General features: G+C 46.4%; 1 protein-coding gene and 1 long non-coding RNA gene across 7 annotated transcripts in view; one reads left to right on the top strand and one right to left on the bottom strand.

Annotated features, from left to right (window-relative positions):
* ATXN1 (ataxin 1) overlaps positions 1–27,640 on the top strand; it is a 451,390-nt gene that overhangs the window by 228,931 nt on the left and 194,819 nt on the right. For 4 of the 6 annotated variants that reach the window (XM_051832601.2, XM_070074300.1, XM_070074301.1 and 1 more), the window contains one exon: positions 5,109–5,173. The gene's annotated coding sequence lies outside the window, so the exon portion shown is untranslated. Of the gene's footprint in view, positions 1–5,108; positions 5,174–5,234; positions 5,254–9,471; positions 9,653–27,640 lie in introns of those variants that run through there. The other 2 variants (XM_051832592.2, XM_070074303.1) reach the window with 2 other exon arrangements.
* LOC138849696 (uncharacterized) lies at positions 19,381–21,102 on the bottom strand. The gene is made up of 2 exons (XR_011388746.1): positions 21,018–21,102; positions 19,381–19,986 (listed from the first exon to the last, which is right to left on the bottom strand). It is a non-coding gene; the product is annotated as an uncharacterized lncRNA (long non-coding RNA).

Raw genomic sequence — 27,640 nt, 5'->3', positions numbered from 1 at the left:
TTTCAGCACAAATTAACCACTCAATAAATGGTCATAGCTAATATTAAGGAGTTGAAGGCTTACTCAGGATGATAGAACACACTCCAAGGTCAGTAGTCCAAAACTCTAGCCACTGTGGAACATTCGGTAGCAGGTTGTATTTATCAGAGGCACATAATTGGATGAGGATGCTGGCATCTAAACTACAAGCTTTAAGGCAGGTCTTCTATATAGGACATGTGTTATGTGTATGTCTTTAGAGGATGCACAGGTCCCTTTGAAAGGAAATTTAAGAATGTGTCTAATTTAGCTTTGAAAGATATATAGCATATGACACAACCATCTGGTGCTCACTCATGGGGAAAGCAGGACCACAAGATAGGTGGACAAAAACAAAATCTCTGTTCCTATAGGGAGTTCACTGTTCAACTCAGAGATGCCTCACCAGCTCCTGGATTGCACCAACAAGAAAATTGCTCAGCCATGAATGTTTACACCGGGGATTAAGATGCCAGTTAAGATGCCTGCATTCTACATCAGAGTATCTGGCTCCTGGTCCTGGCTCCTGACTCCAGCTCCCTGCTAATGCAGGATGGCTCAAACAGTTGGGTCCCTGCCACCCATATGGGAGACCTGGATTGTATTCCTGGCTCCCAGCTCCAGCCCCAGCCCAGCTCCAGTGAGTCCTTGCAGACATTTGGGGGAGTAAACCAATGGATGGGAGCTCACTCTCTCTCTGTGTCTCTCAATTTTTTTTTAAAGAGAGATTTGTTCAAAGTAGCTCAGTTCATCTCCTATGATAGAGTTAATCTCTGGTGTGAGTTGTCGAAGAGAAATACTCTCTCTGATTCTATCCATTGCCAAAATTTAAAGTCTGTCTTCTCATTTCCTAATGTTGATTCTATTTCAGATGGCCAACGTAGCGCAGTAGAAATCCCTCCTAAGAGAATGACTCCCAGCACAAGTTGTATAAGCTGGACCAAGGATGCAACACATAGGGATTGCTGTTGTAAAGTAGCATGTAAAAGGGCTGCCATCTATCATTTGTTATGCACTCAGATTTCACAAACCAAACTCTGTAAGGGTGCTTCAAAGAGTTCATGGAAATTTGCATTAAAACAAATTTATTTTTGTTATGAAAAAATGTTGAAATCCTGCAGTTTTTTTCTAATGTACATTTTTCCATTAACTTGTTGAAGACCTCTCACATGCAAAGGTCTCATTTTTTTTAACCAAAATATACTTACCAGTTAATTCAGTTTTCCACAAACTCTTGAAGTTCCCACCTAGGAGGAATCCACTGCACACTGTGGAGAGCATGCACTTGCTCCCCAGGCCCCTCCTCCATCATTTTCCTGAAAGGCTGCCTGTCACTCTCACAGGTGTGGCACAGTGTTCTGTGACTCAAACAGAGCCTTTCGTGTATGTTTTACAAGCCCACCATTGCCTTAAGAAGGAAATTAGACCAGAAATATGGCACTACACAGATACATCATGGAGAGTCATGATTCTCTTTTGTCAGGTTTTGAACTTCAGGTCATGGGATTTAATTTCTTTTAAGTTTTGTTTCATTTATTTGAAAGGCAGAGTGTTGGAGAAAGGGAGAGACAGAGATCTCCCACCTGCTGGTTCACTCCCCAAATGACCACAAGGAATGAGGCTGGGTTAGGCTGAAGCCAGGAAGCCACAGCTCCATGTGGGTCTCCCATGTTGGGTGCAGGGGCCCAACTACTTGGGCCATCATCCACTGCTTTCCCATGCTCATTAACAGGGATTTGGATCTGAAGCAGAGCAGCCAAGATTCAAACCAGTGCTTCGGTGTGGGATGCGGGTGTCTTCAGGCAGCAGCTTAACCTGTGGCTACATGATGCAGGTCCCTGTGTGATTTAATTTTTACAGTCCCTGAAGAATCCATGTTTTCATTTGCCTTTCTCTTTGTCAACACAGAGACTACCATGAACAGGTTGAACATACATACTCTTTGTTAAACTTGAGGCTACCATTATTCCTCGTAAGGTGCTGTCCCTTTTCAAAACACTGGATACCAAATATAATTACTGTGTATATTCCCCATGTTGTATGTGTTTGTTCTTCTGGGCTACACCCACTCAAACCAAAACAGTTTTCACTGTTAAGATTTCATACACGTATACACACACACACACACACACACACAGTCTGCCTTTCTTGATCTTAAAGAAAATGCAGAAGATCAAGAACCACATGCTACCACAATGTGCTTTTTTCATTGATGTGGGGGAAGATTTTAGTAGATTTTGTAAATTTAACAAGTACATATTTATTGGTTTAGGTTTTTTTTTTTTCAATGAATACTCCTTTCAAAAAAAGATTTGGGGCCAGCATTGTGGTATAGTGGGTAGAGTTGTTGCCTACAATGGTGGCATCCCATATGCACACCAGTTCATGTCCTGGCTGCTCCACTTTCAATCCAACTCTCTGCTGTTGACCTGGGGAAAGCTGAAGAGGATAGCCCAAGTCCTTGGGCTCCTGCCACCCACATAGGAGACCTGGGTGAAGCTCCTGGCTTTGGCCTGGCCCAACCCCAGCAGTTGAGGCCATCTGGGAAATGAACCAGTGGATGGGAAATCTTTCTGTTTCTCTCTCTCTCTCTCTCTCTCTCTCTCTCTCTCTCTTTCTTTCTTTCTTTTGAATTCATAAATAAATCTTTTAAAAATTTTATAATCTATTTATTTGAAGGACAGTGACAAAGAGGGGGAAAAAGAGAGAGATCAATCTTCCATCTGCTGATTCACTCCCCAAGTGCGCCAATATCCAGGGTTGTGTCAGGCCAAAGCCAGAGCTAGGAATAATATCCAGGTCTCCTATGTGGGGAGGCAGGGACCCAGGTACTTGAACCATCTTCTGCTGCCCTCCCAGGCACATCAGCAGGGAGCTGGATCTGAAGCAGAGCAGGTGGGACTCAAAGTGGTGCTCTGATGTGGAATGCCAAGATCACGAGTGTTGGCTCAACTTGCCGCACCACAATGCCAGCTCCTCAAGGCAGTGTTCTTGAAGTCCTTAAAAGATGTGACGTAGCTGAATTTCTTGATGATAAGAGTTTTTCAGTATAACAAGTAAAAAACGTATCAGGCAGCCAAACCATGTCTATGCGATCATAGCGTGCTGTAAATCAGTTGCATCTAGGTGTGCATATAAATTCAACTTTATAGGTTTTTGTACAATAGACTCTGTATATTTGGGCACAGGACAGAGCCTGAGGCCAAATTACAGCCCAGAATGTTAACAGTGATTATACAAAGGACTTGATTTGTATTATTTGGATTCTGGGCCCCCCCCCATATCTATATGATCTGTTTGTGTTACAGTAGTTATTTTGTTCTCATTTGTCTCCTGTAATTTTAGGGGCTGGGGAAAAAGAGAATACAGAACAGATCCTCCCGTTCCAATCAATTATGAATTATAAGCCATGTCCATTGGTGTAAAGCCTTTCCTTTCTATGAAGTCTTTTCCACATGTCAAGCACTGCACCATGAACTTGACATTCTAGGAAGCAGGTTTGATGGTTGCAGTTATGCACATGACAGGAGAGAGTTTAAGGAGTTGGAGCTGCATGGCGAGGAGGTGACGGGACTCAGATGCAGCCTATGGCCTCACACTGAAGTCAGCGTTCGTGATGTGTTTCATCCTGCCTGTCGACATCTTGTCTGTCATTAGGATGAGACACTTAATGTGTGTGCGTGGAAGGCAAAATGTTGCTTTACAAATGAGAAGGTGTTCGGAGGTTCTGCCAGCGGGTCCCACTTTCCCCGCCTGCAGGATATTCCTGTGGTGTGTTTGCCTCTCCGGAGGCACGTTGGCTTGGTGCCCCGTGCCCCACCAAGCTGATGGCACCCTCATAGGGTAGCAGGTAGCGCCTGACCCTGGAGGCATGGCCTGGAGATCTTGAGAAACTGCAGCAGGGAGGCTGGCCTTGAGCTAGTGGGACATCCTGAGGAGGTGACATCACCCTGAGGGCCAGCACCATCCACTTCCTGTTGGAAAAGGACGGGAAGGCAGCGGTCCTCTTCCCAGCGGTAGAATGAGCCGCAGAGGCTCTGGGATTGTGCAGAGTCTGCCCGGGGAGCCGCAAAGGCTGGAATAGCCCTGCTTCACAGCTCTGCTAAACCCACAAAGGTCCCTTGTTACACAGTCTGTGGAACAGTTTAAAACCGGAGCCGTGCGTGGAGTTCCTTCTGCGGTGTAGGTTAGGCAGTCTGTTGCTGTCACGCCCTTATCTGCCCCATCCTTTGGGCTTCCTCTGCCCGAGCTTCGCATCAGCTCAGTTCTTTCCCACGCTGGCTGTGGCCAGTTGGTATCTCGGACACTGTGACTTCCTCACACGGTTACTCGGTTGGCTTGATCTGTGGCCTTCCGTGCTTCTCTGTGAACTCTTCGTCCCCATAGGAGCCTTGTTATGCATTGCTGTGGGTAGTGGCTGCTGTTCTGGACAGTGCAAAGTACACACGTGGGTTATTTAAGTTAAGGTGCTTTTATTCACCTCCAGGGTGGACATGCAAGACAGGACTTCCCAGCCACCCCAACATGCAAGGATGTTCCTTGTCCTAAGGAGCACACATTTTATAATTAATAATCACATGTGGCCGGCACCGCGGCTCACTAGGCTAATCCTCTACCTGCGGTGCCGGTACTCCGGGTTCTAGTCCTGGTTGGGGCGCCGGTTCTGTCCCGGTTGCTCCTCTTCCAGTCCAGCTCTCTGCTGTGGCCCAGGAAGGCAGTGGAGGATGGCCCAAGTGCTTGGGCCCTGCACCCACTTGGGAGACCAGGAGGAAGCACCTGCCTCCTGGCTTCGGATCAGCGCAGCGCACCTGCCATAGTGGCCATTTGGGGAGTGAACCAACGGAAGGAAGACCTTTCGGTCTCTCTCTCTCATTGTCTAACTCTGCCTGTCAAAAAAAATAAATAAAATCACATGTGCGATTATTTTCTACCCATGGATTGTTGAAAGCTCTGTTTTACAAATCTGTGTGTGGTCAATCAAACCAGTGTGCATACCCCTCATTCTTAGGTGCTGTTGCCCTATAATCTCCAGGCCTGTATACCTGCCCTGATTTGGAAAATGAATTAATGTGTTTTTTTTTCTCTTCCAGTTTTCCAAAGAGAATAGCCCAAAATTGTCTTGGCGAAAAGAAAACCAACCTGCTGTTTTCGCAGAGTGAGTGACCCTTTCAGCCCTCCACCTGTGTCTTCGCCACGTCGGCATTTGTTCCAATTATTGCGATGCTCCAGGAACAGGTGTCTGCTGGCTGCATCCCGCAGATGTTTTCTTCCGCTTGGAACCAAGCCGTTCTTTCTGCTCTTCCACACTCCCCCTCACTGTGCTTGTTCTTAAGATGGGATGATTTCTCTCGGAGACTTTTTTGCCGTGTCTTTTAGCCATTCCCGTGCTTTGCCTCTTGTGAGTTGTCCGCATCCTTGCTGGTACCTTGTCCAGCTAGCAGAGGGGCCGAGCAAGGAAGTTAAGTTTCTTTTAGTGACTTGTGCACAGTGCCAGGGGAAACCATCTTGTTCCCATTATTGCACTATCTCATGGTAAAGAATAATAGGCTATGAGCCCTAGATGCGATCTCTCGGGCTGCCTGATGATGGCCCAAAGTGCACATGAGCCAGGCGAGGCCCAAAGGGCTTAAAGTCACCTGTTGGGGGCTTTAGCACTGGGATGTGAGAGCAATTGGCCTCACCCTGGGACACAGCTGATTTTTATGCCCAGAGGTTGAGGAAGTGGACAAATCTAGATGGTTCTAAGGTGAGAGTCAGGAGTGAAGCCATGAAGCTGTTGAACTTTGTAGCGGTCATCCCTGGCTTCTACGAAGAGGAGTTGGCAGAGTGGGTGTCCCCAGGAAACTTGTGTTAGAGACTTCCTCTGAGATGGTGTGTATTCCTTTGTGCCCCTTCCAGCCCCCTGCGTTTGCAACGTGGCCATGTGCCAACACTCGTGGCACATCTGGTTTGCAGCCAGAAGCCGCGGTACACTGGCAGCTGTGGGCTGGCAAGATGCAGACCTGCACGCGCCACCTGCACCTGCAGAGTCATAGTTAACAGGCTTCTGGTAGTACAGAACACATTCTTCCAGGAAAATACTTTTTTTGGTTGTTTAAAAAAAAGTGATGTTGACTTTTCCATAAGAGCAGTGTTTCACAGAGAGATGGAGAGGAATGTGAGAACCTGAGTCTCTGCTGGCATTCGCACAGGTGGACTTGCCTGTGGGGCTTTGCAGGAGTCCTGTGCTCGGTCTGGTTCTGAATTGCATACATTTATGTTGGTGAACTAAGTGCACTTATTTGCCAAACACTTCATCTTACCCAAAGATTGGTCTCCATGTGGTGCCGAGAGCCTGTCTATGCCACTTGTCAAATGATTTACTTCTTTTTTATTTTTTTTTAAAGACATTTATTTATTTGAAAGGCAGAGTTACAGAGAGGCAGAGGCAGAGAGAAAGAGGTCTTCCATCCACTGGTTCACTCCCCAAATAGCCTAAAGAGCTAGTGCTGGACTGATCCAAAACCAGGATCCAGGAGCTTCTTCCAGGTCTCCACGTTGGGGTACAGGGACTCAAGGACTTGGGTCATCTTCTGCTTTCCAGGCCATAGCAGAGAGCTGGATCAGAAGTGGAACAGCCAGGACTCAAACCAGTACCCATATGGGATGCCAGCACTGCAGGTGGCAGTTTTACCCACTATGTCACAGCACTGGCCCCATGAATTACTTCTTAACACATGTGGGCTGGACTGGAGTCATTTTTATGGAACTTGGAATATCTCCATATCAGGATGTGGTGGTGATCTGGTGTCTGCCTGTATATTGACCAGAGTTTAAGACATGGGATTCTGATTCACTGAGGGATTACCTGCCTGTTACCCTAGTATTGATCTCCCTGGTCCCCAAATGCCGAGTCTATACTTGGGGGGAACATCCAGCCCACAGGCCGTATAAGGCTCGAGGAATCATTTAGCCTGGTTGTGCCAAGGCAGCCACAGGTGAGATTCAAAGTTCAATAAATCTATAGCCAGCTGATTTTTAGATTGATAATTTTGTGCGGCCCATGAGATGGTGTTATAAGTATCCAAATGGCTCTCGGCAGAAAAAAGTTCCCTGCTCCTGGCACAAATGTGCATTTATGAGAAGTTCAGTGAGTTTGAAGGTCCACATTTTCCCCATCTTATCCGAGAGAAGCCCAAAAGTGCGTCCCCAGGGTGCACTACAATGTAAGTGGGACGTTGCATGCTCTGGGGAATATTAAGGGCTCTGGAGAATCATGAATTCATAAGACAAGAATGTAAGGGACAATTAAGGCGCTTAGGAAAAGGGGAAAAAATACCAAACTCCAGGCCGGCATTGTACTGCTCTTTTAGGGGAAGAAGGAACTGCTGGAGGGGTTCTGAGAACAGAAATGAGAAAGGAGAGAAAGGAAGGTCCCCTGTCTGCAGGCAGACCACCAGAGGCAACTTTGATTTCCTACTGGGGTCCTGAGTGGCTTCATTCCATGACTCTGGAGGCATTAAATTATTACCCAAAATGTCACACACCTTTGCTTTTCCGACTTGGGGGGAGGAGCTTGGCACCCACAGAAGCCGTGGCAGTCAGAGGCGGGTGCCGGCATACATGTCCGTCATATAAAACACGAAGGCTCTGGGTTCTGTGTCACGCATGCAGTGGGGCTGGACCCCGAGAGCTGCGTCGCCTCTGTCTCAGCCCGAGCCTCGCTGCCGTCCACATCATCCCTGTAAGGGAAGCCGGGGAAACGTTTTGCTAGCACTGCTGGAGGCCAAGTGGCAGTGGATGCACTGGTTCCATAGCAACATGTCTGTGCAGCCAGAACAACCCTGATGCCTGTGGCAGCCAGCGCTTCCTGGGCAGGGGAGCACAGACCTGGGTGAAGCCCCTTTGCCTTTCCAGCTGATCCTTCCCTTCCTGGGGCCTGTGATAGTGCTCAGGATGTGGACTTTGTGTTGCTCAGTCTCTGCTGCGGGCACTTGCCTTCTGTCCCATCAAGCTTGCAACTCGATGAGGGAGAGAGCGCAGCCTGTCGTAGATTCTGCCTATGTGAGCAGAGCTGGTCCTGCCTCCCTGGCAGGGTCGGGGTGGAGAGTGTGAGCTTCTCCTCATCCCTGTGCAGAATGGCACAACCAGGGAGGGGGGCATTTCCTGGTCATTGAGGCCAATGCTCTTGGCTGGAAGGTGGGCGGCTACGGGGGGCCGAGAGCTTGTTGTAGGTGCTCCAGAATGAGGCTGCACCCACCAGTGTGCACCACAGTGCCAGGCACAGTAGGGCTGCACAGAGGAATGCCAGACCCGTTTCTGTCCTTTTAGGAGCTTCTTCTGCCAGACATGCAACTTCTAATTGTTGTCTCTCCCCCTAATGGGGAGTTGTGGCTTTACCGCGTCGCTGGTGTTTTCCATCTATAAATCCTTCGAGAAATCATCTTAAGCGCTCTGTTCCCAGCGCTCTGAATTCCTGAAGTGTTTAAAGGAAACCTTTGCCATGCATTGGACTCTCGTCCTGCACCCCTTAATGTCTGTTGCTTTGGGGACATCTGCTGGTTCACTCCCTACATGGTCACAGCAGCCAGGTCTGGACCAGGTCTAAGCCAGCCACCAGAAACTCCAAGTGGCTGTGGGGATTCTCCCATGTAGGTAGCAGGGGGACCAAACACCTGGACCCAGGCTTTCCCAGTCGTATTAGCAGAGAGCTGGATCAGAAGTAAAGCAGCAAGGACTGGAACTGGCACTCGTATGGGATGCCAGTGTTGCAGGCCTTGGCTTAACCTGCTGTGCCACAGCACTGGCCCTGCCCTCTCTGTTATCATAAAAAGAAACCTTGAATGCTGAGAACTGAGCCCTACAGATAGATGGTTCCATGCCATTAATATTTGTTCTTGATAACATTATATTCTCATTGTATCTCTCAAGGAAGTTGGAAGGCAAGTGTGTACATATATTGAAAGTATTTTTTAAATTTCTAAAGAAAAGATCATTTCAAGAGATTCTTCTCTTGTGGTTTTTAAAAAAATGTGGCCATAAAGTCTCAAGGTGAGACTGTCAAGGTATCATGTTTCCCCACCCCCTCTTTGTGGCAACTGGCTGTGAACCCTGGACCTGGGTTCTGTCCCAGTGTTGAAATCCTGGTTTCTGCTCCACCTCCCAGTTCACACTGTCTGTTGAATTTGCCTTTTGGGACCAGACTTTGCAGTCTAGCTGTGCCTTTGGAGCTATTAAGTGGGAGATTTGAAGGAGTTTTCATTAAGGTGACAGGTTTGATAGATGAGGATAGCGATGCCTAATTTAGTTTTGAGGGAGGGAAGGTTTTTTTCCTCTTATATAAACTTTTATCTTAAAAGATTTCTCTTCCCCTCCCAAGTTCTGAGGCAACTGACAAATAAGACAAAACTCAAAAAGCAGGTGGACGCCAAAATGCCTCCCTGAGGAGTTGCACCCCCACCCTGTCTCCTCCAGCTCCCCAGTGTAGTCCTGGTGATCGTGCACCTGCAGGCAGGGGCTGAGTCTTCAAGCCATCGTCTGTGTGGAGAAAGAAGGGAAAGAGAGCAAAATAATCGCCACAGAACAACTCCGTCCAGTGGAGTCCTCTCTACCCCAGGGGAGGCGTGGACCATGTTACCACTTAGCCCCCAGCCAGGTAACTCTGTACACCGGGGGGAAGAAGGTGGCACCAGAGGCCAAGGGGCTTTAAGGAAAGTCTTCCCCAGAGAACACAGCGAGGTGAGCAGTGGTGTCTCCCTCCTGCTCTGTGCACGCATCTGCCCTCACAGCTCAGGCAGGAAGACCGTTCCAGCCCTGTCTGGTCACCTGACCCATCGTGTTTCTGCATAGTTCTTGGGCTTGTGTATTGGTTCACTAGTATAAGGATGGTCTCTTTTATTAGAACGTTAGCTCAGTGAAGGCAGGAACCTGTTTCACTTGCTGCTGTATCCCTGTCTCTAACGCTGGGCCAGGCACAGAGGAGACACTTGATACATACTTGTTAAATGAGTAAACGAAGAAAAGCGCTTGATGCCTCTGCTCACACTCCTTGATTGCCTGGGCATCCCTGGGCCCTGACTTGCCTGGCAAGCACCTATTTAGGTTCCAAGGCCTGAGTTCAGCCTTCAAGGTTGCCCTGGAGCCGTTCCTGGTGTCCCTTCCTCCAAGTACAAGAAGCACAAACACATTCATGCTCTGTCACTCACCAGTAGTGAGAAGTTGTATGTGTGCATGTGTGTACCCTCTTGTGTGTATTTAGGGGGATGCTTTGGAAAATCCGTGGAATTGGAGTGAAAAGGTAAGTTTATTTTGATGTTAAAAATCTTGATAGTCCAGGACAAGTGTTGTGGCACAGTGCATTAAGTCACAGCTTGGGCCCTTTGCATCACATGTTAGCGTTCTAATTCAAGTCCCTGTTCTTTCCTTTTCCTTTTTTTTTTTTGAAAGATTTATTTATTGGAGAAGCAGAGTTACAGAGAGAAAGAGAGAGCATGAGCTCTTCCATCCTCTAGTTCACTCCCCAAATGGCTGCAACAACCAGGGCTGGACCAGGCCAAAGCCAAGAGCTTCTTCTGTGTTTCCCATGTAGGTAAAGGGGCCCAAAGACTTGGACCATCTTCTACTGCTTTCCCAGGCACATTAGCAGGGAGCTGGATTGGAAGTAGAGCAGCTGGAATTTGAACCAATGCCCTTATGGGATGCCAGTGCTGCAAGCCATGGCTTTAACCTCCTGAGCCACAACACTGGTCCCTCTGCTCCTTCTCTGATTCAGCTTCCTGTTAATGCATCCTGGTATGCGACAGATGATGGCTCAAGTGCTTGGGCCCCTAACATCCACATGGGAGACCCAAATGGAGTTCCTGGCTCCTGACTTCAGCCTGGCCCATTCCTAGCTGTTGTGGGTATTTGAGAATTTGAGAGTGAGCCGGCAGATGGAAGATTCTCTCTCTCTCTCTCTCTCTCTCACTCTCTCTCTCACTCTCTCTCTTTCACTTTCTATTTCTCAAGTAGATGAAAACAATGTTAAAAAATACATATACTAAGCATTACTATTAAAAAGATTTTGATGTTCATGAATGCTTTTGAATAATATGCATTTCCATGAACCAATTTATTTTTTATTTGAAAGAGAGCATAAGTGAGCTGCACTCATAAGAGACTCAATCTGAGTCTCCCACGTGGGTGGCAGCGACCCAGTTATTGCTGCCTCCCAGGATGCACAGTAGCAGGAAGCCAGAATCAGAAAAAGAGTTGGGATTCAAAACCAGGCACTTGATATGGGATGTGGGTGTCCCATAGGGCATTATTACCCCTGCACCAAACACCTGCCTTTTCCCATGGCCATTTTGAAGATCCTTCATGTGCATGGATTTGAAAAGTTTCTGCACCAAAATCAAGTTATTCTTTAATTCCATTTTCCTTGGACTTTTTGAAGTACCCTTGTATGCATGTGTGCATCAGTGTGTGCGTGTACAGGTGTGCATGTGTGTATGTATGCAGCAAGGCATTCTCTCTCTCTGGCTCTGTAACACTTCATTTATTCACCTTTGTTAAATCATAAGCTCCCTTGAAACAGAGTGCCCTGCTAATGAAAGCATTTGGGGAGAGAACCAGTAAATGGAAGATCTCCGAGTTTCTCTGTCTCTCACTGCCTACCTTTCAAATAAAGAAAAAGAAATGTTTCTTAGAATTTTTCATGGAAAATGGATATTATGAAAAAAAAAAAAACAACTTCAAAGCAGTTTTTAACAATGAATTCATCCATCATATTGTAGGTACCCAGTGGCTAATGGTAGCATTTTAAACACTTTTACAGCATCCAAGGTATTGCTGATTGGTAGTACTTAAACTTTCTAAATATCATGTATACATTAACTTGCATGAATCTCATAACAGCTTACAAGATGTGTTTTGACCCTCCTTTGTTTAGGTAAGAAAACAAAGGGGACATAAAGAGGTTGAGCAGCTGACCCATGGGCTCATATATTAAGCCTTTATTTTCTGCTGCCTCTCAGACACTAGTTCTGTGAATGAATGAGAATCCTAGAAGCCCAGAGCTAGGTCTTTAAATAGCTCCAAAGATGTTGGGATCAACACAAGTGAGTAAGAAACGATCCCCACTGCAGCCTGTGATTAGCTGCGGTTGACACAGAATCCTGAGGCCATGGTGGAAGTGAACTCAGAGGTTAGTCTCTAAGGCCTTGGTGTGGCCATTGCACTTCCTCCCGATGACCCTGCCTGCAGCAGGGTGGCGGTGTTGGTTCATGGAAATAAGCCATTGTTGTTATATTGTTGGGAGTTATTAACTAGTGGGAAAATTCCAAATCATCAATTAGGACTTAAACAGCTGCCATGCGCAAGGCTTGCTTCTAAATTTGGGGGAATGTGGGGGTGTGGAGGTGAATCAGAGATGGAGCAGCAGGGCCAAGGTCCCTGCCTCCCCGGAAGAGGCCTTAAAGTATGATTGAGGGTATTAAAAGGAGTAAAGGCAGGAACTATGTGAGCCTTCAGGAGATGGTTAGTACCCAAGTTCCACTGCCAAAGAGAACGTGAACGCTGTGGCCTTGGGATAGGGTGAGTGCTTGTGGCAGAGATGACCAACCCTAAACTCTCAGTGGCTTAGCAGAGTCAAAGTTTGTTCTCACTCCTGACCTTGGCCGTGAGGGTGTGTCTCTCCAGGATAGCGCCCTCTGTGCGTGTCTCCACGAAGCAGGCTGTTTGGACCTTTTTCATCCTGATCGCCAGAGCCACCTCCATGATCGCAGGGGAAGAGAGAAAACCTATGCAATTGTGTCAGCAGTTAAATGCTTCAAAGCTGTGGCCCGGAAGGGATCTTTGTCACTTGCTGTGTTCTGAGCGTGACATTCAGCCTTTTCTATAGCTTGATCATCCTGAGCCTCTCACTCAACACACAGTAGGTGCTTCATGCATGTGTGTTGGAGGAAAGAATGTGTGAACGTAGAAGAATTGTCACTCACTCCGGATGGCATAACATCAGTGATACATGCAACAGCCCCAAAGCCCAGACATGGAGAAATCCGGTCTGACTCAAAGATATCTATTGAAATAAAAAGACCATTGATAAAAAATAACAGCGTGGCTACCATTAATTAGCCATGGTGAATGGCAAATCAGAAAAACATGAGCTAATTGAATATGCTTTGCTTGGTGGCTGAGTTTGTGCTAAAGCCTGGCCTTCTAGACCTCAACACTGTCTTAGCCATGCCCCGTCTTATCCATGGCTTGACCTCACTGTTCAGGTGTTACCTGGTGTCCGTAGCAGCCTGCCTTCTAGTTGTGTGCCTCCTGGATGAGGTAGAGCTCATTATCTTCATGTAGAAATTAAGACAATTAAGGTGAGGTTAACCTGTCCAGGATGCTCCCATGATTGCATCCCAGGTGTACAGGACCTCACTGCACTATCTCCCCTCCTGCACCAACCTCTGTCACACTTGCACCTGCTGCCTCACCTCCTGGGATCTTGGCAGAGAGGCAGCACGGAGCTCCACATCCCAGGAGAGGGTGTTCCATTTGGAGCCACACAGATGCTGAGCAAGGCACAGCAACTGAATATGTCAGAGGAGTTGGGACCTCTGTGTGCAAGTCACCGGGGAGAGCAGAGTTCATTGAAAGAAAGAAGGGGACTGCATTGGCCACGGAGGTGGGTGTCCTACCACATGTGTCAGACAAAAGGAGAACGCTCCGCCACATCTTGCTACATGTTCCATTTGATCAAGAGAAGCCTGTGCAAGGTGGGCCTGTGCTGGACATGACAGTGTAAACTATGGAATTGTCTGCATTTTTCCCCCCTAAAAAGAATACAACTTCTAAAATCTTCACGATCTTCCAAGTGCTGTCTATCTCTTGAATGCCAATGATTGACTGGGGGTTGGAGGCCCCTAAGTAGCTACAGGGTGGGAGCTAATTGCTAGGAAATAAGAGCAAAATTGAAGGTTGGGACTTTGAACCCCCCACCCCACCTTTGGGGACTAGGAGAGGGACTGAAGGTTGGGTTGACCACCTATGTCATTGATGTCATCAGTCATGCCTATGTTATGAATTCTCCATCGGAATGCCAAGGGCCAGGCAGCTTCTGGAGAGCTGAACACGTGGAGGCTCCTGGGTGACACCCCCAGAGCGTGCATGGAAGCTCCCAGCTCTTCAAGTGCCTTCCGTGTATGCCTCTGCGTTGGTGTCCTTTGCAGCATCCTTTATGGTAAACTAGGGAACACGTGTTTGGCTGAGTCCTGTGAGCAGCTTGAGCAAATTCACAAAACCGGAGGAGGGGGTGTGGGAACCCCTGTTTTCAGCTGGTTGGTCCACAGCTCAGGGAAGGCCACCTGGCACCCTGACTGGTGTCTGCAGGGGGGACAGTCTTGGGGACTGAGCCCCCTGCCTGCAGGACCTGAAGCTAACTCCAGGTGGATTGGCTCCAGTGAGGATTGAATTGGATGATGGATACCCTGTGGGTGTTGGTTGTGAATTGCTTGCCTGCTGGGGTGGGGTGGGGGGATGAGCTCTTTGTTCACTGCTTCCTGGGTCTTTAAGGAAGAAATGGTGCTTGCCATGTGCTTCTGGGCTGGGGGTTGTGGTGGAGGGGCCGTGCCTTGCCTGTCACTGTTGCTGTGTGTACAGGTGGGACTCTGGAGGTTTTGCAGCAAGCGGTGATGTGGCCAGTTGTGTTGGTGAGATTAGCTTTACAGCCGTGGTCCTGGCCATGGGCAGGGAGTGAGACCAGAGATCAGCCCAGTGGGGAGGTTGTCGGGGACAAGAGATAAGACTTTGAAAACCGGGGTGTGTGGGGCGGGTAGTGAGAGTATGAAGGGGCAGATGTAGGAGATGCTGCACTCCCTCCCCAAGGTTTCAGTTCAGATCTTAAGTCGACAGCAAAGCTGTCGGGCTGACATCTCATCTGCATCCAGGCCCTCTAGTGGAGATGAAACGGTTTGAATGTGGGTGAGATAAAGTACACTACAGCCTGCAACGGGGGATTGCTGATGTAGCCACTGAACTGAGGGCTCCTGGGCACCTCAGGGCCACCGTCCTATCCATCGCCACCTCCTCGTGGCTCCTCTGGGAAAGACGCAGCGATGTCTCACTGCTTGCTACACTTCCTACAAGCCAGCAGGGCTTCCTTTGAGCTGCACGAGCCCACTGCACACCGTCTTCGCCGTCTTTGCTCCGACAAGAGGGAGCCAGTTTTGATTTGAGAGAGAGAGAGAGAAGTATGTCGCATTTCCATTGTACCTTCTGAGCTTGGCTAGTGGTATCACTTTGCCTAGACGCCTGTCTCTTGTGGCAGGAGATAATCTAGTGAGAGAAGCTACGGTGTGAACAGCTCACACAAAGCAAATGGGCCTCAGGGAATTGGAGGCGGGGGCTGATGCGTCCTCCCCAAATCTCTGCTCTGTACCCAGAGCAGAGCTGGAGAGAGGCCACAGGGAGTGGATTCCTGATGTCCTGCCTTTCTTGTTGGTATTCTGTGTAAGGCAAGTCTCGCTGGGTACAGGTGTGGGACGGACAGCAGAGTCTCAGGCTTTGGAAGTCATTGTCTCTCTCCCTCCAGTGCCATTGGCTGCCTTGGTTGGTTAGAGCTGCGTGCTCGTCCCCCTAGGAATTGACATCTGAGCTGCTGCCCTCTGTGAAGGTTTTACTCCTTCTTCCAACCCACCAAGACATGCACGCTATGCTACTTGGCATAGAAGATATGTGTGTGTTAGTCACCCCAGTCCCTCTTATACATGCATAAAAGCACCACGGTCTGTGGGACTGACTGGCAGGGAAGATTCCTTTGCACTAGCAAGATGTTCGGAGAGCCTGTCTTTGCTGTGGAGGTGTGTGTTTAAACAGATGGGGGCTGAACTATTTGTAGATGGTTGCGGATGGTGCTGCAGGGCAAAGGTGGAAGGCAGTGAGCATGTTGTGTTCCTCTTCGCTAGTGTCTGCAGCTTCTCTATGATACTAGAGTCTGACTTTCAACATGTTGAATCCCCAGTGAAATCTGCCTCCTTTTGATGCCTTTTACATAGAAACTAAAGCAGGAGCCAGCAGCAGAGTAAACTAACTAAAGAATCTCGCGGCTTTTGATCACTTTCCATTAGCATGAACAGTCATCTCTGGCTGTTGGATTGTGTTTGGGGGGACATGCACTGTGTCCTGAAGATAAACACGTTGTTGGCCATTTCTGTGTCTTTTCAGCTCAGGAGCGGAGCAATTCGTACGGGGGATGCATTCTGTTGGCATGGAGGGCATTCGGCATCCCCCAAACATTCCCCCAGCCACAGGCTGGGCTTGTGCTCTGGGGACAGATACGCACCTGATCCTTGCCTTACAAAGCCTTAGATGTCAGTGAGGAGTCCCAGGGGCCTCTCCGCTGCATCCTGCTATGGAATATTTGGTCAAAAGAAACCTGAGTGAGTGAAGATCATGTGATCACAGCTGCTCATGAATTCCTAGAAAGTGCCTCTTTGCTCATTTCCGTTTCTGGCCAGGCAGGGAGGGTGACTGAGCAAGGGTCCAGAGCCACACTCCTTGTCTCTCTTTGAACATGTACTTGGCTGTTACCACTGCTGCTGGCTTAGGCGGTTGCCCTAACTTGCTGGAGAGAGAAAATGACTTGGTAGCGGTTGGACCTGGAAGTCTTTAGGCAGAAATCTCCAAGAGAGCAGATCCCAGGGCCAGCTCTGGACCTTGTTCAGCCCACCCTATTATTATTATTATTATTTTTTGACATCTCAGGAGGGGGCAAAAAAGAAAGCTTGTGTCTGAAGTTGTCCATATCTTGAAAAGAATATCACTGAAACCTTGAGCACTTGCAAAGGCTGTTTTGCCTTTTCCATTTTAGTATTATCAAAAACTGCTACACTGGCATTGTCCTGGCAGGACAGGTGCCTCCATGAGAGAGCAGCAAACAAAGCAGTGGCTTTGCCTTGCATTGCAAATGCATCGCTCTCCTTAGCGTCCAGGGGTGATCTGAGGTGTTCCTGTTTGCACAGTTAGCTATTTCCAGCTTCTGTGATCCTAATAAATTCCATAGCTCCAAAACATTAGAGCAAACTGTCTCTGGCAGGAGCTATTTAAAGGGAGCTGCAAACAAACGGTGCTCTCTGAGGAAGGAGAACGGTGTGAAAACTGTGCGGGGAAACCTCCCCTAGCAGCTGTGGTGGCAGAACTTCTGAAGAGCTGGCTTCCAGGGTAACAAGAGCCTCATCTCAGGGAGCCTGGGCTGAGGGGAGGCCCCTGTGTGTTCTACTGCCAGCCAGCACCTGGCTGCTTCAGGGCGTGCTGCCCGGTAATTAGACCCTTGAATCTGTCTGAAGATGAGGGGGCCTGGGCGAGGAGAGAGAAGTATGGGTAGGATAGGGTCACAGCCTCACCGTGATAGGCTCAGGTGCAAAAGGGGACGCCACGCTACCTGGAAAGTCACCTGGTTGCTAAGGCAGTCACCCAGGTATGGCACTGGGCAGCACTCATTTCCCACTGATTCTCCCCAGAACTGAATGCTGTTGCTTCAGTTTTCCCCCAAGTGCCTGCTTCCTGCTTTCTGAAGGACATAGCCCTCTATAGCGGATATCCAAGGATACTGCAAAAGATTCATGGAAAACGGAATTAAAAGAGGTTTATTTTGGTGCAAAAAAAAATTTGAAATCTGTGCATACCAGAGGTCTTCAAAAAACTTCATGAAAATGCATGCAGTAAAAAACTGTGCAAGGATTTTTAAAATTTTTTGTGCTCAAATAAACTTACATTGTAATTCTATCTTCCCATGAACTTTTTTGATGAACCTGCCTATTACCAACTTGAGTTTCTGAACACTTTTGTCAGCCATCTGGAGAAGAAGGTTCTGGAAGTTTCAGTCTTTGTTTGTTGCCCGTCTGGTTCTGAGGGAAAAGAGGCAGTAGAAGGCTGTAGATGTCTGAATAATGGAAGTCGAGTTCCTTGAAGGAAATAAGTGTGGCAGCCCCAAGTCTTGCTTGTGTAGTGTTAGCATGTGTGCCCTGGCTCAAGTCGAGTCCATGGAATGGCTGTGGTGGTAGGACAAAGAGGACTTTGGCTGTAATTCCACATCTTTGAAGCTGCTACTCTCTGCTCCTTTGAGGGAGTCATAGTGGAGTAGTTGCCCTGTTCATTCACAGGCTTGGTATAGATGTATGAAAGTCAAGTTCCTCCTGTGTGAAGGCCCTCTAGTGGCCAGCGTGCTGCCTGCCTACCCCTCACTGCTAAGCACCTACTTTCATTGGTTGATAGGTGTCTTATCAAGTGTGTATTTTCTTTCTAAGGTTTGTCTACCACGTGGGGAAAAAAATCAAAAGCTTTGCTGTGATACAAAGAAAATAGTGCTGTGGCTACATCCAGTGAGGCAAAATCTTTACCTGTATCATAAGTCCTCTGGGTGTGATAGAAAACTAAAATGAAGTCATAAATATTTTCACAGCTTTCCAGTTCATCAGATTAGGAGAACTGGACTTTAGATGATAGCAGGCAGGTGTTCCTTTGACTTCTCACCCTTAAAGAGACCAGCTTTATAAAAAGACACAATTTTCCCAGATATTTGGTTGGCTAAGGTAGCATGTGTTTTTCTCATGCAGATTAAAGTCTGTTGTTGGTATTACTTTGCTGTAGTTTTATATTCACCCAGCAGGATCTTTTGAACGAATCATGCATATTGTGTTTTTGTTTTTTCTATTTGAGAAGCAGAGAGAGACAGAGATGGACAGACACACAAATAAACATGTTGCATCCACTTTTTTTACTCCTCAAATGCCTGCAACAGCCAAGGACTATGTCAGGCCAAAACCATGGGCTGAAAACTCAATCCAGGTTTCCCATGTAAGTGGCAGGGACCCAAGAACCTGAGCCATTACCTGCTGCCTCTTAGGGCACACATTTGCAGGAAGCTGAAATGGGAGCATAGTCAGGATCTGAACCCAGGTCCCCCAGTGGGGCGTTACAGGTGTCCTGATCATGTATTATGCCAAATGCTTGCTCCTATGTTTTATTTTTGTTTTCCTAGTTAGTACCACTACTCAAGTATTAAGTGAGCAGCTACCATGAGCTCAATTGTGTTCTTAGGAATCAGCTGGGGATCTTGTTCATGTGCAGATTTTGATCCTGTAGGCCACACACAGTCTGAGGTGCTGTTGGTCTGAGGACTGCACTTGGTGTAATGAGGTGTTAGGTGATTCAGAGACAGAATGGATTGTATGATCTGAAAAGAGACTAGAAAAAGTATGCGCATCATAATGACAGAAAACAGAAGGGGTAAGAAGCATAGTGAAAAATAAAACCATGCGTTAGCCGTGATCTCTGCTTACTGGGAAGGTCAGGCAAATTTCTACAGGGAAAGCAAGTTTGGAATTGAATTTTGCAACAGTGGGACATTCAGGCATAGTAAAGGCCTCACTGAGACAAAAGGCATGGGTTCTAGAAACCAGAGAGAAGATGCAAGAAGCAAGTTGAGTCCTGTTTGCCTGTGATGCAGAAACATGGGAGAAGATATGTGGAAGCCAATGTGGACTGTCAGACAGTCTGGGATGGAATCTCTGCACTGAATCCAGGAAGCAAAGAGGCACCAGCCAGCAGGGATTTTGGAACAAGAAAGTGGATTGCTTGAAGCTGCAATTGAGGAAGATGAATCTGGCGTGTGTGCGAAGGATCGACAGAGTGGGAATGACATCACGTTCCAAGAGAAGTAACAGACAGGACAGATGCATGATTAATATTAGCACTAGGGGGAATGGAGCATCCAAGGGGTCTTCAAAAAGTGTCTGGAAAACACCCGTAATGAAAAACAACTATGCACGAGTTTCAAGTTCTTTTTGCATCAAAACAAATTTGTCTTTTAATTCCATTTCCCATGAATGATTTGAAGCACCCTTGTAGATAGGTCACGGTGAGAGAAGGCTCAGGAGGCATCCAGGGGGACTTCAGGGATTAAGTTCTGGATGGTGAGAAGCATGATTGACTGCACAACAGGGAAGTCGGAACAAGCTAAGGGACAGGAAAATAACCTGGATGAAATACACAGATGTCATTTCCAAGAGGATTTCTTTGCTCGGGCTTCTTGCCTTGCTTCACTCTTGTCTTAAACCTTTCTGCTGTCTGAGTTGATTATTTTTTTTAAACTTTTTTGTGCCAAGCATTGTAGACCTTGTGCTTGCAGAGCTTACAGGAATCTAGTGGAAGACAGACCACAGACATGTAAACAGATCAGTGTAATGAGGACGGAAGGGAAAATAATACGAGAAAGAATAACAGGGTGAGAGGCGTGGATCTAGCTGAGACTGGGGGTAGGGAAAGCCTCTCACAGGAGATGGCATTGCGTGGAGTACGAGAAAGGACACTGGGTGGAGGATCAGATGGAGAAAAGAACACAGACAGAGAGAACAGCATAAGCAGAGTCTTGAGGTGAGAGGTGCCTGGGCCGGTCAGAGAACTTGGCTTAGTGAGCTGGAGGCCAGGGTGAGTTAGGAAAGAGCACAGATGTTGAAGTCCAAGTTGGCAAGCTGCTGGGAGTGAAGAGCCCTGGACTTCCCAAAGATTAGATTTTATTTTGAGTGCCTGGAAAACCATGGAAGTGTCTAAACTTACAGAGAAGGAGATGGGTTCAAGGTACAATGTGTTCTCAATGTCAGCTCTGCGAAACTTAGGGATTTTTGATGTGAATGATACAGCGGTTAGGATAATTTCCAGGTTTCTAGCTTTAGCAGCTGAGTATATGAATACACTATACACGAGATGAGGAAGACAGAAGCACAACAGAGATTTAGAAATGTTAGGTTTTAGGTGTGCATAAGACATCTTCTTGAAAATAACAGTAAAATACTAATACAAAATTTACCATCTTAACCATTTCTAGGTGTATAGTTCAGCAGCGTTAAGTACATTCATTATGCATCCAGTCTCAACTGTTTCCATCTTGCAGAATTTAAACTCTATTCATTACACAATAACTCATCATTTCCCCTCCCTTAGCCCCTGGCAACCACCATTTTACTTCCTGTTGTAGGAAATACCCTCACCTGTCCACTCCAGAGATGGACTTAGACTCAGGAAGTGCAATGAAAGCAAGACTATTATCGGTCTTGCAAGATTGGGTGTCTGAGCAGGCACACCCAGAGCAGTTACAGCAAGCAATTTATGTACTATCATGCAGGTCCCTCCCTGGTTCCTCATTGGCTGAGTACTGTGGGATGGACAATCTTCCCAGATGTCACCCAAGTTACAAAGTTATCTTGCTCCTTCCTTGTCTGTACTTTAATTTCCTCTTGTGAAGTTGACTGCTCCCTAATATTGTCTTTGCCTGGTGAGCTTTGCTACATCTGCAGATCAGCCAACCCTAACTCTCTGCTCTGTTGAAAATGGACCACCAGACATGTTCCTATACTATCTCTGTATGCCTCAGGTGAGTGGGATCATGCAATATTTGTTTTGGTGGGACTTCTCACTTAGCATAACATCTTCAGAGTTCATCCACCTTGTGGCATGTGTCAGAATTCCCTTCTTTTAAAAGGCTAATTAATGGACACATGAATCTCATTTCATTGTCCAGCCCTCTGTCTGTAGGCTCTTTTCCTTTTGGCTCTTAGGAATAATGCTGCTGTGAATATGGGTGTGCAAATCTGTCTTTTGAGATCCTGCTTTCAGTTCTTTGGGGCACGCACTCATCAGTGGAGTTGCTGAATCATATGGTAATTCTATTTGAGGAACTGCCATATTGTTTTCTACAATGGCTGTACCATTTTACATTCCCACTTTACAGCATGCAAAAGTTCCAACTTCTCCACATCCTTGCCAACATTTTTTGTTTGTGTATTTGTGTGTGTGTGTGTTTTATAGTATCCATCTTAATGGATGTGAAGTGGATGAGCTGTTCTTTTTAGTGGATACCTCAAATTAGCAGTTGAATCTTTAGGTCGACAGCTCAAGGATAGGTCTGGCCTGCAGTACACCATAAAGGTTCAGATTTAAGCCATCTTTCATCCTTTCAATGAGTGTTTTGGCCAACTTGGTTGCAAGTATTTAAGGACTTAGATTTAAACAGAGACCAGGATAGAGTTCCTGACTCCTGGCTTTGACCTGGCCCAGCGCTGGCTGTTGTAGCCATTTGGGGAGTAAAGCAGCAAATAGAAGCACGCTCTCTCTCTCTCTCTCCCTCTCTCTCCATCTCTCTATCTTTCTCTCTCTATCTTTGAAACTAATTTTCTTTTTAAAAAAATTAAAAGAGATAAATTAGGTTTATACTTAAACTAATTTCACATATATATTTGAAATCATAGACTGATTTGGAAATATCCCTTTTTTTCACTTTCATATTATATGAAATCATTTTATTTACAACCTTCAACTGCAATATGAGTATCTCCCTCATCTTTGGAACCACTTTAAGGGTCATCTGATGTTGGTTTCAGAACACATTGCCTTGATGTCCATCTGAGTCCTTGGAGATACAGGTTTTGAATCTGTTTGAGGTTATTATTAGAAATTCTATCCCAAGGTCAGCACCACAGCTCACTAGGCTAATCCTCCACCTGCGGCCCTGGCACACCGGGTTCTAGTCCCGGTCGGAGCGCCAGATTCTGTCCTGGTTGCCCCTCTTCCAGGCCAGCTCTCTGCTGTGGCCCAGGAGTGCAGTGGAGGATGGCCCAAGTGCTTGGGCCCTGCACCTGCATGGGAGACCAGGAGAAGCACCTGGCTCCTGGCTTTGGATCAGCCCAGTGTGCTGGCCGCAGCGCGCCAGTCACAGCGGCTATTGGGGAGTGAACCAACGGAAAAGGAAGACCTCTCACTCTCTCACTCTCTCACTCTCTCACTCTCTCACTCTCTCACTGTCTCACTGTCCACTCTGCCTGTCAAAAAAAAAAAAAAAAAAAAAAAAAGAAATTCTATCCCAAGCTCCAAGTACCAATTTATGTATTTTTCACTTGCATTTGTTAATACTTAATTGGCCCAAACAAGATATAACCAAGTCCACAGTTAATGTGAACTTTGATTCAAGGTGGACTTGATATACTGGGGAGCATTATTGTTACAATTTCCTAAACCATATTATTAAGAGATTTTTTTCCCCTGTGTTCTTCCAGCAAATGTACTTTCATGAACTATACAACATAACCACTTCCTCTTTTTCTTTAAAGTAACCTTTAAAATGCTTTTTTAAAAATTTATAGTGACATCCAGTGCTCGCAGCTGTGAAAGTCATGCCCCAAGAATAATTACTGGTTAAATTTGTTCTCTTTAAAAAATATCAACCAGTAGTTCTGTTAGGTGACTTTTATAAACATGCAAAATTAGCACTGATCCATATAGGTTCAAGATAATATGACTTCCCTAAGGGCTACTTTCTTTTTCAGAATAAAATATTTAAGAGAGCAGCAAATCATTTGATAAGCTGTAGAACCACTCAGAAATGAAGGGAACTCCATCTTTCCTGAGGGCAGCATCTTTTATTCAGTCACGTATGGTAAATTATAAACTTGGCTAAGGAGGATTAAATATAAGGGAGAGCTTCTATACAGTAAAAGTCCTTAAACAAGAAAATGCTCATTGAGCCCATTTCTCATCAATGTTTGTTACGATAAGTATTTGACTTGTTCAGAGTGCAGTCTGTCCTAGCAAGAAGCCTTGGAGGGTTCCTGCTGACCTTGCAGTGCGTAATTGGGAGATGCCTCTCATCCATGTGTTTATCCATTCTCTAGTGAGGATAATTTCTAAATACTAGGAAAGAGAAAAGCTTTGTCTTATCAGTTTGTATAAGAAGGCTAAGAGTAGCAACAGATGTTTAACCCAAAAGATTTGCACTTCCTCAAAACTTGAGCGAATCTGTATTGGAATAGCAAAAATCTCATAAAATCTAGGTTAGATTCAGTATTGCAATCCATCACAGACTAGGGTTCAAAGCATGAGGATCTGTTTCTGCAGTAGGTTCTCAAATAGCAGCCATAATCTGTGACCTGTAAGCATAAGTGTACTTGGTTGGCGGCCATCCACTTGTCAGTCCATCCCATCTCCAGCCAGCCAGCCATGCAGCCTTGGGTTTATTTTCACATGTATCAGGTTACTAGGTCGTGCTGAGTGATATATGCCCTTTAGCACAGAAGAGAAGTTGGGGAAAGGAAAATACTGCAAAAATGCTTTTGCTTCTTAGCAAAAAGTTATGAGTTCTGGTATTCTAATTAGACCCACTCAACCACAGTTCGCCAGCGAGCCTTCACAGAAACAAATAACAATAATGTTCATTTCACATCCTTGACCTGGGAATGGCAAAGTGATTCACCAACAGTAACTCATCAGGTCTCCTAACACTTCCTAACAAGGCATTAATATTTTTGAGCTTCTCATGTAAAGGGCTGGTGGTGTCTTCCAGAGAATTTAAATGTCTTGGCTACTGTTAAATATGGAATAAGAAGAAGAACAAAAGAAAAAAATGAAAGAAAAATCACCATTTTTCTGAACTGCCCGGGGATCTGACCTATACATGGGCGTCTTATTTCCTGGAAATTTAAAAGGGAGAGGTCAGATGGGACATCTGCTTATATAAAAGTATTCCGTCAAGATCCTACCAGAGAAAAGTCAGCACCGCAGAGGACCCTTTTTCTTACAGCACTTTGTTCATTAGATTTGGTGCTCAGTAAAATGTGAAAAGGTGTTGCCTGCTCCGTGTCACCCAAACAATGAGTCACAGCGTGAAGCAAATGAAACACATCACCAGCTCCGTGGCCAGCCTGCTGCACTCCCCTACACACACTCCTCAGGGCTTCCAAAGACCTTTCACTCTTGGGCCACTCAGCTGACAGTAAGTCGTCCCCGGGCGATCCTCGGCAGAACCCTGGGTGCCCCTCAGCCGGGGCGTGTGCTGCGGGTGTAGGCACCGTGCTGTACAGGAAGTGCAAAGGGGATCACAGAAAGCAGTTGTTTCTGAGGGGAGGGAGGAGATGGAATCCTGGGCTGTTGGTTGTCACGTCAGTCAGCGTTCCTCCGGTGGATGGAGGCTTTTATGAGAAAGCAGAGGTTTTTATAACTCATTTAGTCTGGCGAGGGAAGCAATACTAAAATGACTTAAATGTTTAAAAGATAAGAGCATGATAGTTTATGCTCTCAATCATCTTATCACTGAGACGCTAATTTGCTTTCCTTCAACTGCTGGCTGTCTCTGAGCACGGAGCCCTGTCACCATGTACACAGGTCAGTTAAAGTACAGTGTTTCAGGAAATTTGAGTCCTCTCTAAATAGTCAAGTGAATTTTGTAAGGGACAAAGGCTGCTTTTTCAGCAAGTCTGGCTTGTGTTCCTGTTAAATCTCTCCTTTGTTATTGCAAGGGGAAATCTCATTGCTGTATTTACCTTTCTATTTTAGTGGACTGCCCAGGCTCTTCACCTGCCAATAAAGCCCACACGTTCTCCCTTGTTTTCACGCGTTAAGGTTTGGGAAGTCAGGGAGACCTAATGATGGGAAAGGCAAAAGCAGTCTTGACAGCAGCGCTCTCCGCCCAGCAACAGGGAGCTTTTTCCTGCTGTGTGCCTGCTTCTCGGTCACAGGAAGATGGTGGGGTGGGGAGGTGGGAGGGAGGTGCTCCTGGTTTCATTTGACACAGAGTAAGCATGCTGATTGATTAGCCAAGAAGCTTGATGTTCAGATTGCTGGCAAGTTACCTTGTTTCAGACAAGGACTAAGTGGGTTCTGCACTTGTGTCTAGGTATCCCGTTGACCAGAGCTGAGATTAGGAATTTACAGATTGTGTCTGGCTACATTTGGCCTCTTGATCATCCATAACCTAGTAGGCAGTTGTCTGCTGTGAAGTAGAAACAGCAGCAGTGATCCCAGTTGGAAAACAGAACTGGAGCTGGGTGCTGCAGAAGTAGCAGCAGGGAGATCTTGTGAGCACAGGAGGAAATGGACTCTTCTGTTTCCAGGGCCTGACACGGCCATGCAAAGTGGAATGACAGGTGTTCCAACCCTTTTCTTCAGGAGAACTCTCAGACCCCAAGAGGTCGATTCTTCTGGTCAGAAAGTTGTTGACCTTTGACTGTTGCTGCGGGAAAGATGTCAAGAATAACTTAATTTTCATTTACCATTGCAGTTTCACACTTGGGGGTCCTGAGGCTGGGGACAGTGGAGAGATTCCTAGGGGAGCAGTTCCTGGCCCCTCCATGCCTGGCGTCCAGTTGGCTTCCTTCCATGCCTGCCCTCCTCCCATTCACTGGGGTGACTTGTCACTCTCTTCATCCTTTTACTTCTATGCTTTATATTCCTCCATGTGTGAGATTGCAAGCGTGATTATTATATGAAAACATTTTCACTTAAAAACCATTCTATACAAATACATGTGAGATATGTGCCAACTTTCTTTGATTATTCTGGTGCTACTGATGATCAGATGTACTGCAGAGTTAATGATTAGTTTCCTGGGGGAAGAAAAAGAAATAAAACCACCCTTTTACACACTCATCATACATAAAATAAGTTCAAATGTCTGAAATATGAAAATGAACAAAATCACACGGGTATGACATATGAGAATTTCTTTAAAAGTTCATAGGAAATATGTGTTATGAAGAACATGCATGGATTTTAATTTTACACAAAAATCTTAACTTTTCATCCCATTTTTCTACCAACTTTTGTTTTTAAAGATTTATTTATTTTATCTGAGAGGGAGGGATGGTGGGAGAGAGAGAGAGAGAGAGAAGAGAGGGGTCTTCCATCCACTGGTTCACTCCCTAGATGGCCACAATATCTGGAGCTGAGCCAATCCACAGCCGAGAGCAGCTTCTGCGTCTCCCATGCTGGTGCAGTGGCCCAAGGATTTTGTGGAGGTGGGGAGTCCTCTGCTGCTTTTGCAGGTGCATTAGCAGGGAGCTGAATAGAAAGGGGAGCAACTGGGATTTGAACTGGAGCCCATATGGAATGACAGCACTGCAGGTGGCAGCTTTACCCACTATGCCACAGTGCTGGCCCCTCTACCAGCTTTTTAAAGTAACCCTCATGTAAGCTGTGGCTTGTGTTCTATTAGGCTAACTTACTCACAGGCTCTGAGCTTTAAAAGGCATGCTTTTCCAGAAAGCCGGAATCAGTCCCAGGGGTGAGTGCTGACTTCTAACAGTCTGTGTTTGTAGGATTTGGTGAGGGCTTAGGAAAATAACCTGGGAAATTCATTTGTAACAATTCAAACTTTTAGCTAGTCAGCTTAGCTGGTAGGCAGGAGTTTCATTGACACATGACATGTCTCAACCACATAAACCACATTTCTCGTTAAAGATATGTGGATGAAAGGCACAAGACATGCAGCAGGTGAGGGCGAGAGGGAAGTGAAGAACAGGAGCAGTCCACACCCAGGTCATGAAGTTACGTTATTAAAGCTGTTTTTTACATATATGTATACAAGGGTTTCATTTTGGCAAGATGAAGAGTTCTGGAGATGGATAGTGGTGTTGGTTTCACAACAGTGTGAATGTACCTTTTGAAAAAGATTTATTTATTTGAAAGGCAGAGTGACAGAGAGGGAGAGATGGAGAGACAGACAGAGATGCCCCATCCACTGGTTCACTCCCCAAATGGTTGCAACAGAGGGTTGGGCCAGGCAGAAGCCAGGAGCTTGGAACTCCATCCAGATCTCCATGTGGGTGACAAGGGCCTAAACATTCAA

Source organism: Oryctolagus cuniculus, chromosome 5 (genome assembly GCF_964237555.1).
Source record: "Oryctolagus cuniculus chromosome 5, mOryCun1.1, whole genome shotgun sequence".
Classification (NCBI taxonomy): domain Eukaryota; kingdom Metazoa; phylum Chordata; class Mammalia; order Lagomorpha; family Leporidae; genus Oryctolagus; species Oryctolagus cuniculus.
This window is presented reverse-complemented; position numbering and strand designations above follow the sequence as displayed.